General features: G+C 41.4%; 1 pseudogene; it reads right to left on the reverse strand.

Moving 5' to 3' along the window:
- Positions 1 to 1,291: 1,291 nt before the first annotated feature.
- Positions 1,292 to 12,141, reverse strand: part of LOC120239034 — a 37,382-nt pseudogene continuing 26,532 nt past the window's right edge.

Below are 12,141 nucleotides of genomic sequence, written 5' to 3' on the forward strand. Positions count from 1 at the left end.
GGTTTTATTTTAGGTTACTCTTCTTTAAGGGACCTGTTTTTTAAGGCCCTAGAGAAACTGTTTTAAAAGGAATAGACCTCAAGCACTTTTCAGCTGACATCTGGCAATATTCCTCATTACTTAAATAAGTAATTGCCACTGGAACTAGTCTGCAATTTTTCATACTGGTAAGCACTAATCCTTATCAGCCTCATAACTTTTACAAACTTCATTAATGTCTTAGTTCATTCTGGTTCTTATAACAAAATAGCACTGCCTGGGTGGCTTATAAACAACAGACATATATTTCTCACAGTTCTGGAGGCTGCAGTGTCCAAGATCGAGGTGCCAACAGGGGTGTGCTTTGGAGAGGGCCCTCTTCCTGGTCCGTGGCCAGTCTGTCTCCCTGTGTCCTCAAAAGGTGGGAAGGGCTGGGTGTTTCTGTGGAGCCGTTTATATAAGGCTCTGATTCTATAAGGCAGATACCTAATGACCGAATCACCTCCCAAAGACCGCACATGGAACAACACTAAACATTTTCCCCGATGACTAAACCACGAGATGACAGCTGGGGCACCATTACCACGTAGTTTTTACATATAACATGTATGTAAATTAGAGTAATTTTTTTCTATTTAATTACCATTTCTTCCTTTTTTACCTTCTCCCTAACTCTCTAGCAACATATTTTCTTTTGGTTTGACCGGTTGAACTCAAAAGTTTTGGAACCTAAAGTGAGCATCAACTCTTATCAGAATAGCACTGGGAAATGCAATCCTAGAAAAGGCAAATTTTAACTGAAGTGGCTTGACAAAGGTAAGCATCCATTCCCCATGTGACAATGTTCTCCACGTCAGTCACTGAGTTAGTGGCTTCTCTTGGCTGGATCATGGGCCTAGCATGATACCGACGAGCTCCATGGCGAGGTACAGAGCTTTGTGCACAAACACCCACCCACTTAAGCTTTCACTAAATGCAATGCATCATTTTAAGCTATTTCAGTAAAATAAATTTTAAAAATATTGCATTTCTGATGGCTTGTTTTACCTCTTGAGTTAGCTTGAAGTTTTGTTTATGACAGAAGACACAACAGGTTTTTTAAAGTTTATTTATTTATTTTGAGAGAGAGAGAGAACGAGTAGGGGAGGGGCAGAGAGAGAGGGGGACAGAGGATGTGAAGCAGGCTCTGGGCTGACAGTGAACCATGAGATCATGACCTGTGCCAAAGTCAGGCGCTTAACAGACTGAGCCACCCCAGGTGCCCCTCAGAAGACACAACAGTTAATTCATTTGTGTTTCCAAGCTCCTTAGACTACAATCCTTGCTCTTCAAGCCTCAGCACCCTTTTTGCATCGATAATGGCATTCTTCATTAGCAGCACCACTGTTATGGGACTAACACCCCCAGGGAGCAGAGTGAGGTAACTGGCTTTCTTTCAGACTCCATCACAATCCACATGTCCGGCCAACTTGGGGTTAGCAGTTAGGGGATCTTGAAGTCTATTTTTGCCTGCATCGAAGACTGCTGCTTCCTCCCTGACCGTATCTGCCGTGATCAGATGCGGGCTGCCTGCAGCGGAGCAATGTCTACAAGGCCGGTAAGGTAAGCATCCCGTTGCTCTTCGGGAGCGTAGGGATGAGACACTGTAACAGTGGCACCGCCCCCAGGCCGTTCATGCGCCCCACCCGTGAGTAGTAGCATTGCAATGGGCATTGCAACGTTTTGACCTTCCAGCCACAACCACGTTCTCCCCTAGGGGTGGGATGCCAGTTCGCCTAATTACTTCCCAGATGCCCCACGGGGTAGCCAGTAACACAGAATACTAGCACAGACACATTCACCCCACATTAATTACACGAAAGCCGTCAACTTCCTTGTCTGCACGAACAGCATTGGGGATCCTTCTCTCTCAGTGTGCTCTGGAAGAGGCGGCTGGACCAGGTGGCCATCTCCCTTACTGTCTTTGTTTAGTTTATTGAGTAAATTCAACCGTTCTTCCTCTGCAGTGGAAGCTGGTTTCACAAGTGCCTGCTGATGCCCACCTCTGCAGCTGTCCGGGTTTGTTGGGGACGTACGGGTCACTTGCAGGATTCTCACCGGCCGGAACGACGCTCAGGTGTGGCCCTGGTCGCCCAGTGCCAGCCATTCTTTCACCTCCTGCTGCACTTCCTGCTTGAGTTGCCGGGCAAGTTTCCTTCCAGAAATGACACCTGCTTCGTTTCCACCTACAGAGAGGTGGAGGGGGCGATGGCAGAGGTGGCAGCTCTGTGTGGTCCGGAGCAGCCAGGTGGCCACAAGGAAAACAGCGGCCGTCACCCGCGCTGGGTCCGCGCCAGATGAGACTAGGCTTCCATCAACTGTTTTACAATGAAAATAATTATTATGTGAATGTGCTCCAAATGTAGTGATTCTAACTTTAATAATTCCACTCAACCAGTTAATTTTTAAATTAAAGCAGCAATATCCCAACTGTTTTAATTACATTCCTCATTAGCGAAAAAAATGTATCAGCATGCTTTCCCAATGTGTATGGATTTATTTATAAATTATATACCCCTGCCAGTATACCAATATGTTACCTATCTTACAAAGTATGCAGAAGAGCGCAATTGAAAGGATGACATAAAGATAAAAATAAGTGACTTTTCTTCTTATTTTATTCATTACTAGAACAGTATCACTCAATTATGATGATGAATGTTCTAGCTGCTTCCCTTTAAAATGCCTTGCTAATCCTGATGACTTCATGCTCCCATTAGCTAATATAACCGGCACAACACAAACTCAAGGCAAGGTTCATAACAAATAAGAGGGGAGGTGAATCCATATTTTATGTAGTCTCTCTATTGAGTTTAAATTTGGGGATTGACTTTTGGTCAGAGAGATCAGAACCTTGCTTTGCCTCATAATGTGGCTGATCCAAAAAGCTGGCATGTCCTAAGAATCAGAGAAGTACAGGATATGCCATTCTCTTTTTTGTTTGGTTTTGTTTTTTTTTAACGTTTTATTTATTTCTGAGAGAGAGATACAGTGTGAACAGGGGAGGGTCAGAAAGAGAGGGAGCCACAGAATCTAAAACAGTCTCCAGGCTCTGAGCTAGCTGTCAGCACAGAGCCGGACGCCAGGCTCAAACCCACGAAATGTGAGATCATGACCTGAGTCAAAGTCAGTCGACCAACCGACTGAGCCACCAGGCCCCCCAGCCATTCTCTTTTTTGTTTGCTTGTGCTTCTTATTTGGGGGATTTGTCTTTAATCCTCTCCACTTTGTGAGAGTTAGTTTAGTGGAGACCAGAAGCTACACGCCATACATCCACTGAGACACATCTGAACTCCAATGTGTGGCCATTTGGTGAAAGTGAGCAACAAAAAAAACGTGTCAACTCCTTGCTTAGGGAACTTCCACTTTTCCCCCAAGATACCCAGAGAACCACAGGGGGGTGCTCCAGGCAGGTAACATCTGGCAAACAGGTGAGATGCCTCTATCAATTAGAATATTTAAATAGTAGTACTATTTTGATTCATTTCATATTGTTACATATAAATATAGATATAATTGCATACTAGTCTTACAGGTTCCCTGAAGTGCTCAGACTCTAGTCAGAAAGATGTTTGCTACTAACTCATTCTGGAAAGTTCACCGGGAACTATTGCCGCTCATAAATGAGTCCCAGAAAGCTGCTTCTCAAACATCACGTGTTTAGATCACACCTTCACAAGTGTGCCTTACCTTTACATCATCTGCACTCTTAATATTGATATCTATATTGACTTGTTTCTAATACTTAATTTATTTTAAAAGGAAACATTGTGTCACTGGCATGAATGGAAAAATTCGTATCATTTTCCTTTATCTTTGTTTTTTTTTTAATGTTTACTTATTTTTGAGAGGGAGAGACAGAGTATAAGCAAGGGAGGGCAGAGGAGCGGGAGACAGAGAATCTGAAGCAAGTTCCAGGCTCTGAGCTGTCAGCACAGAGCCCGACGTGGGGCTCAGACCCACAAACTCAGAGATCACAACCTGAGCCAAAGTTGGATGCTTAATGGACTGAGCCACCCAGGTGCCCCTCCTTCAACTTGTTTCACAAACCCCTGTTCTTCTGACCACAGTCTGCACCTCACAGCTGAGAGCCCAGAGTGCTCTCTGCTTGCCTCCCTGCAATACCCAACATTCAGCACAGCCTGGCGAGACCATGGGCACTTAAGTACATTACATTACACTGCTTCTCAGCAATCAGTACGCAGAGGGTGCAGAGGGTGAAGGTGCTGGCAGCCTCGTACCTTCACAGGTCAGCTTGTGTAACACATCTTTTTTGTTGTTGCTGTTCACTTCTAGGACATACAGAGGCAAATATTAAACTCAAATATAGTCATGATACTGTCCTTATGGCTTACATATCTGGGCTAGTGTCCCTTACCGCCCATAACCTTGGGTCTTGATTTCCTACTATCAGTTGTGTTTCTCCCAGTTCTTATTTGTTGGTTGTATGTATGGCATTTTTGTGGATACATTCCTGTACCAAGCCACTGCAAAGCTCAGTGGAACAGTGCATAAGTACATAAAATATCTCAGATGACATCCCCTGCCTCCAACTGTCATTACTGACTTCATCTGTCATGAGGGTGTAAGTCTGTGTATCTTGTGGAGGGCAACGCGAAGACAGATGTCGTGTTGGATGTCTTGTTAAATCTGCTGCATGACATTTCCCAATTTACTGTGTACGTTCTACACAGAGACCAACTTGCTTACTACTCAAGACAAACTTGCATAAAGGGCACATCACAGGAATATGGTAGAATGTGGTAGAAGTGTTGGAGGGCCAGTTCCAAGCCTAGCTCTCAAGAGACCATGTTCTCTCTCTTTCTCTTTGTCTCTTTTTCTCTCTAAGTCTCTCTCTTGCACACACACACTCTCTCCCTTCCTCTCTTTCTCTTTTCCCTTCCCTCCCCTCCTCTCCCCTTACTCCCTCCTCTCCTCCCCTGTTTCTCCTTCATTCCCCCCACCACTGTAAGAACAGTCCCAGGCTAGCCCACTGGAAACTGAAATAAACTTCATGAAGCAGAATCAATTTGTCACAGCTGAAGCCATCCTAGACTCTCCAGCCCCGAAATGATCTGTCAGTGGATTCCAGTTGAGCTCACTTGAGCCTCTCCCAGATCGGCAGAACCATGTAGTCGTAGATATGATTTGAAATCGTAAGGCATTGCTGTTTTTAGCCATTAAGTTCTGGAGTGGTTTGCTGTGTGGTAATAGCTAACTGATACAGAAACTCAGATTTAGGTTACATGATAATTTGTTAGTGGCAGAGCTTGGAGTAGAATCAGGCTGCTTCTTATTCCTGGTCTAGGTGTTTCTCTGTCATAGCATACTGCTGAATCTATCTACCTGCTTTCCCCGCGAGGATCTGAGCTCCTGTCCTCTGAAGAGTAACCACTGGTTTATTCTATCCCCTCACAGAGTTAATGGAGGCCACATGGATGCATGGATGACATCCTTATGCAAAGAAGATCCATTTAGATTTTGTAGAATGAATCTCTGTTTTAGAAGACATACCAAACAGTCTTTGGTTGTTCTGTAACTATCTGGTATCTCCATCTGCCTGCCTTTCACATAAAAATTTCATAAGCCAAATCACATTGGCTCTATTTGATTTTTCCTACTCAACATGTAGCTGTAGAAAAGAACTGTGCATTGTCATCCAGAGGTCACAGAATACATCGATTCCTGATGTTGTTGTGACTCTGAGATGCCTTCCGGGAATGCTCTGAGGTCGAGCTCCCTCACGCTGCACCTTGGCTGTGGGACAAAATGTCAACCTGTGGCTAGTAGAAGGCTTGATTTCTAAGACCAGGCTCATTCGCATGCTTTGCAAAGTCTCATGTCAACATAGTAAGAAAGGTCACTGAACAATGAGACAATCAAGACGTTTCCACCCCATGAATGAAGTTTGGTGTAAAAAGAAGCAAAAATAGTGCCAGAAATAAATTATTGGCTTATCAACATGTTTATTAAATGCATCATACTCAGAGCACCAGATGTGAGAAAGACAAAGGCTAAATGCCAGCAGCAGGGTTGCTAAGTACATTATTTGGCTTGTTGCTGGTAATGAGAGGCTGCATTTGGTGGGAGTTGCCATGAAATTATATGTTTCTGCTGTTTTGTTCCTCAATGAACCGTGATCAACTCTAGGAATTGTTTGGATAAGTTTTCCCTTCGGTGTTGATAGAAAAGAAGATTCTCTCTGAAAGAAAACTTTTATGAGCTCCAAATTTTTTTTCTGAATTCACAATTTCCTTACGGTTCCATTTTGGGTTGTTTGTAACACAGCAATAAATGAATTAAACTGATTAGTAAATGTATCAAATGTAATTTATGACTACCTCTAATTCTCCCCTTTCCTTATACCTTGCAAAAAGTAAATACTGTTGATTTGAGTTATGCTCGAAACTTAGAATGAGCAAAAGGAAGAACCTAGAAAGATGACATTTTGTTAGCATTTTCAAATCATATTTCTGCTGGAGAAATGGGCAAATCTTACAACAAAGCTGCTGATTTGATTAGGAAGACTACTAATTACACACTGTAGCAACACCCTCATGCACAATCTTCTATTCATAGTTCTGGCATTTCCCCCATTTCTTGTTTAGAAAAACATTTTCTGGCTTAGTTGAGAAGAATAAGTCATTAGAAGCTCCAGTAAACAATTCTGTGTGGGGTGTCCGTTTGAGCAAGCAGCTGTCCTTTGAAAATTGCCTTTATTGTCTGAAGCTCCCAATTTTGCAGTCAGGAGGTCGTATAAAATCAATTAAGTCAGAGGATCTCTGGGTAATCAGCTCCAAGAACTGTTGCCCCAGCTGTGATTATTTGCCGACTGTGGCAGCTTACGCCCCACTCCTGTGTCACTGGTGCCCACGCATTAGCCTTCACCTCCTGGTAGCAGTGTGGTCCTGCCCTCCCTTTAGCTGCTTTCCTTCGCCACCCTTGCTGGTTCAGCGCAGGCTGTTACCTCCCCAAGCTACCCCCCAGCTCCCCTCTCAAGAGACGCCAAGAGAATGCCCTGCTGGGTTAACAGGTTGTGGCTTTCAGTTCCTCCTCACTGGCAGGTAGGAAGCCGGGAGGAAGTACCACAAAGTGCTGCTGTTGCTATAGCAACCAGAGCAGCTCCTCAGAAAAGCTGTTAAAGAGGAAAAGCTTCTCTGGTTTTCTGATTATCCTTCCGTATCTTCCCCTTTCTTCACCCCTTATTAGGCACCTCAAGCAATCATTTCTCCTAATAACTCCACACACTTCCCTGTAAGGAAATCACTCACACTGAGGCTTAGACAACTGAAAAGTGTTCATCCTTTAATAAGATACAAATTCTTAAACCCAAAGAAGAAAATCTCATAATATCTAATATTATAATTTTATGCATCATTTGGCTGGGTGAAGAAGTATATTGATGTATATATAGCGTAGAGACGTCATTCAGTCATTTATTCATTCACCAATCATGTATTAAATACTCGCCAATAATACCAGGCAAAATGCTAAGCACTTAGAATTCAGAGGTAAAGAATCCTATCTCACAGTCTGGTGGAAAGGCAGATATGAAAACAAATAGTCACAGTAAAGTATTGCTGGTGTCTGATAAAAGTGTTTCTGGCCCCATGGGGCATAAGGGATGGGTAAGCCGTTCTGCTGGGGGAGGGTGTTAGAGTCAGGAAAGGCTCATGACACAGACAAGTTGTGAGACGGGCATGTGTGTGCAGCAAGCACCTCTTTAATGCTCTCCTGAGTTCATTATCTTGGTTGAATTTATTGGCCCTTAGGAGGCCCAGGGAGTCTTTATGAGATAAAGTGTAAATATGATTCAAAGAAAGCTGGGGGTGTCTCACTTGATAGTACCTGGAAGGCGGAGATGGAAGTACCTGGAAGCAGAGATGGTGGAGGCTGGGAATGAGAGGAGCCACTAGGGGACCTTCATGGGGGAAAGTCCTGGCTACAACATTCAACTGGACCTGGGGGAGGTCAGAATGGGGACCATTGGAGGCTAGCGTGGGAGGTGTAGTTGGTGTAAGATAATCAAGCCTTTGGGGGCATGGGAGCCTGAGATTGGGTGGGACACCGATGAGAAAAAGATCCATCTGACTATTATTTTTTAAAATTTTGTTAATGCTTATTTAATTTTGAGCGAGAGACAGAGTGTGAGTAGGGAAGGGGCAGAGAGAGGGAGACACAGAATTCGAAGCAGACTCCAAACTCTGAGCTGTCAGCACAGAGCCCGACATGGAGCTTGAACTCATGAACTATGAGATTGTGACCTGAGCCGAAGTCGGACGCCTAACCGACTGAGCCACCCAGGTGCCCGCCCCACCCCTCCTCATCTTTAAAGGGATGATTAAGTTTAAATGAGCTGATTAGGGTGGGACCTAGTCTAATATGACTGGAAGAAGAGGGAATTTGGACACAGACACATATAGAGGGAAGATGATGTGAAGAAATGGAGGGAAGATGGCCGTCTACAGGCGAGGAGAGATGCCTGGAGCAGCCCCTTCCCTCACAGCCCTCAGAAAGAACCAACCCCATGGACACCTTGATCCCAGACTTACGGCTTCCAGAACTGTGAGGAAATAAATCTCTATTAAGCACCCCCCAGTCTGTGGTACTTTGTTGTGGCATCCCTAGGAAACTAATACAGAGAGTTGTCATGGGGACTAAATAATTTATACAATATACCAAAGCATGTGATAATATTCAATATGTGGTACTATTATTACCAATAAAAATAAAATTGGTTCTCCTATAAACAAAAATAAATCCTAACTCACTTGTATTATTCGACTGATAAGGCCATCAAGATTACTTGATTTCTCTGGCTAACTGAGTGCCAGAGGGTCCTTTGTTTCCATTCTGAAGTTTAAATCTTTTAAATATGCCTCATCCATCCTTATACTGATTAAAATTAAACCTTCTTTTGATTTACAGGCCCGAGTGCCTCTCTTTAATTGCAAGAGATTGAAATTGAACGTGTACTGCTTACGGAAAGAAGTTTTGTTTTGTTTTTAATAAGTCAGTTGTCAATGTTCCCTAATGACTTGCTTCTCTTTTCTCACAACGGAGTGCTGAAAATTCCAGTTAACTTTAAGGTTCTAGGCAATTGAATAAATCCAATGTGTCAACATTCTTTACTTTACATGGGCACATTCTGCAAAACACAGTCTTACATAACTGCTCTACATTGTAAGGACTCAAACTTGTGTCTGGAACTTTAATTATAATAAAAAACATATGCAAATTACTATCATTGTCTCTATTTATTTTGGACCAGCTGCTTCTAAACAATTAACAAACAAATCATGTAAATGTAATTAGTTAGGAGAAATACCAGGCTCTGAACAGAAAACAGAAAAAAACTTAATTCTGTTTACAATCTTCTAGATTATGCTTCTGTATTGCATTTATAGAAGCAGTAAATTGTACTTTATCATTGCCTTGAACTGACATTTCTACTTATCTTCTAAGAGTGAAATTTACTTAGTTTCTTTCTCTCCCTTGAGGAGAAGGTTATATACCACAGAACAAATGATCTTTATTGGTTCTTATCTACCCAAGAAAATTCTGTGCCTCGAATTTCAAGGAAAGAAGAACAAATAAGGAAGATTAAGGGAAAATGTAATTCAGACTCAGGAGGAAGGAATACAGGGCCTTTAATGGGTGTGGTGAATTAAAATGCCATTCCTTCCAACAGGATATGAAGCCTAGTAAGGTACTCCCTGAATCTGGGCTATAGTGGGCTGTACTTTGCCACTAGTTTCGGCAAATAGAACATGGGTGAATAAACAGTGTGATTTCCAAGCAAGTCGTCAAGAATACTTGCAGCTTCTGCTCTCATTTTCTTGCATCATTGCTCTGAGATTGCCATGTAAAGAAGCTTGCTTGAGTCACCTGGAAAATGACAGATCACATGAAAAGAGACCCAGCTGAAAGCCAGCATTAACTGCCAGACATATGGGCGATGCCATCTTAAGTTATCCAGCTCTGGTCCCCGGCAAGACCAGGAGAAGAATAATCTAGCTGAGTGTAGCCCAAACTGCTGACCTACTGAACAGAGAGTAAGTTAATAAAAATGTTGTTTCAAGCCACTAAGTTTTGGGTTATTTTTTACACAGCAATGAATATCTGATCTGATACAAAATCATATAGGACAGTGACAAAACATTTTACAAAACCTAACATTCTGTCATGATAAAAACACTCATCAAAATAGAAATAAAAAGGTAATTTCCTTAACCTGATAAAAGATTTCCATGAAAAACCTTTGGTGAACATCATACTTAACTGTGAAAGACTGAATGCTTTCCCTCTGAGGTCATGAAGAAAATAAGGATGTCCATTCTCACCATTCAACATTGTGCTGAAGATTCTAGTCAAGACAATTAGGGAAGAAAAAGAAATACAGGCATCCATATTGTAATGGAACAAATATGATATTCTACTTGCAGATGATAGAAAATCTTAAGGAATGCACTAAAAAATTATTAGAACAAATAAACGAGTCTAGGAAGGAGTAAGATGCCAGATCAATGCATAAATATCATTTGTGTTTCTATACAGTTGCAATAAACAATCAGAAAATGAAATTAAGAAAACAATTCCATTGAAAATAGAATCAGCAAGACTAAAATACTTACACATTTGTTTAACTTAAGAAATCTGAGACTTGAATAATGAAAATCGTAAAACACTGTTGAGAGAACACAAAGATCTAAAAAAATGGAAAGATATCATGTTTATTAATGAGAAGATTTAACATTGTTGAGATGGCAATACTACCCAAACTGATCTACAGATTCAACACAGTCCTTACAATCCTTGTCAAATCACAGTTGACTACTTTTGTTGAAATTGACAAGCTGATCATAAAGTTCATATAGAAATGCAAACGACACAGATCAGAACACACCATCTTGAAAAAGAAGAGCCAAGTTGGAGGACTCACTTCCAGATTTAAGAAATTACTACAAAGATACAGTAGTGAAGACAGAGTGTTACTGGTATAAATATAGAAATATAGATAAGCGGAAGAGACTTGAGGGTCCAGAAATAAGCCCTCACATTTATGTTCAATTGATTTTTGACAGTGTACCCGTACAATTTCATGGGGAAAGAATGGTCTTTTCAAGAAATGGTACCGGAACAAATGAATATACACGTGCAAAATAACGACTTTAGCTTCCTACCTCACACCACCCACACAAATGAACTCAAGATGATGATAGGAGAGCTAAAACTATAAATCTCCTGGAAACAATATAGGAACAAGTCCTTATGACCCTGGGTTAGGCCACTGTTTCTTAGACAAACAATGAAAAGCACAAGTGACAAAAGAAAAAAAAATAGATAAGTAGAATTTCATCAAAATTAAAACATTTGTTCTTTAGAGGTCAATGTCAAGAAAGGAAAGGGAAAACCTATAGAATGTGAGAAAATACTTGCAAATCATATTTCTGATAAGGGACTTTTCTTCACCATGTATAAAGTATCTTACAACTCTAATAAAAAGAGAAATAATCCAATTTTAAACTTCAAAGGATCTGAATAGACATTTCCCCAAAGAAGATATACAAATGACTAATAAGAACAAGGAAAGATGTTCAACATGACTAGTCTTTAGGGCAATCAAAACCACAATGACACACCTGTTTCACATCTGCTAGTATGGCTGTAATAAAAAAAAGACAGAAAACAAGTGTTTGGAAGGATGTGTAGAAATTGGAGCCCTCATACCATGCTGGTGGGAATGGAAAATAGTGAGGCCACTTTTGAAAACAGTTTGGTAGTTCCTCAAAATGCTAAACATAGAGTTACCATATAACCCAGCAATTCCACTCGTAGGTATATACCCAAGAGAAATAAAAATGTATGTTCAGTCAAAAATTTGTATATTTCTGTTCAAATCAGTGTTACTCAAAATAGCCAGAAAATAAAAACAACCCAAGTTCGTATCAGAATGGATAAACAGCATGTGGTATATCCACACACTGGAATATACTCAGCCAGAAAAGAATGAAGTACTGATATGTGCTACAATATGGATAAACCCGGAACCCCTTACACTGAGTGGAAGAAGCCAATTATAAAGGACCATGTATTGCATGATTTGATTTATATGAAATATCG

The sequence above is a fragment of the Hyaena hyaena genome, unplaced genomic scaffold (assembly GCF_003009895.1).
Source record: "Hyaena hyaena isolate Hyena2069 unplaced genomic scaffold, ASM300989v1 scaffold_221, whole genome shotgun sequence".
NCBI classification, from domain to species: domain Eukaryota; kingdom Metazoa; phylum Chordata; class Mammalia; order Carnivora; family Hyaenidae; genus Hyaena; species Hyaena hyaena.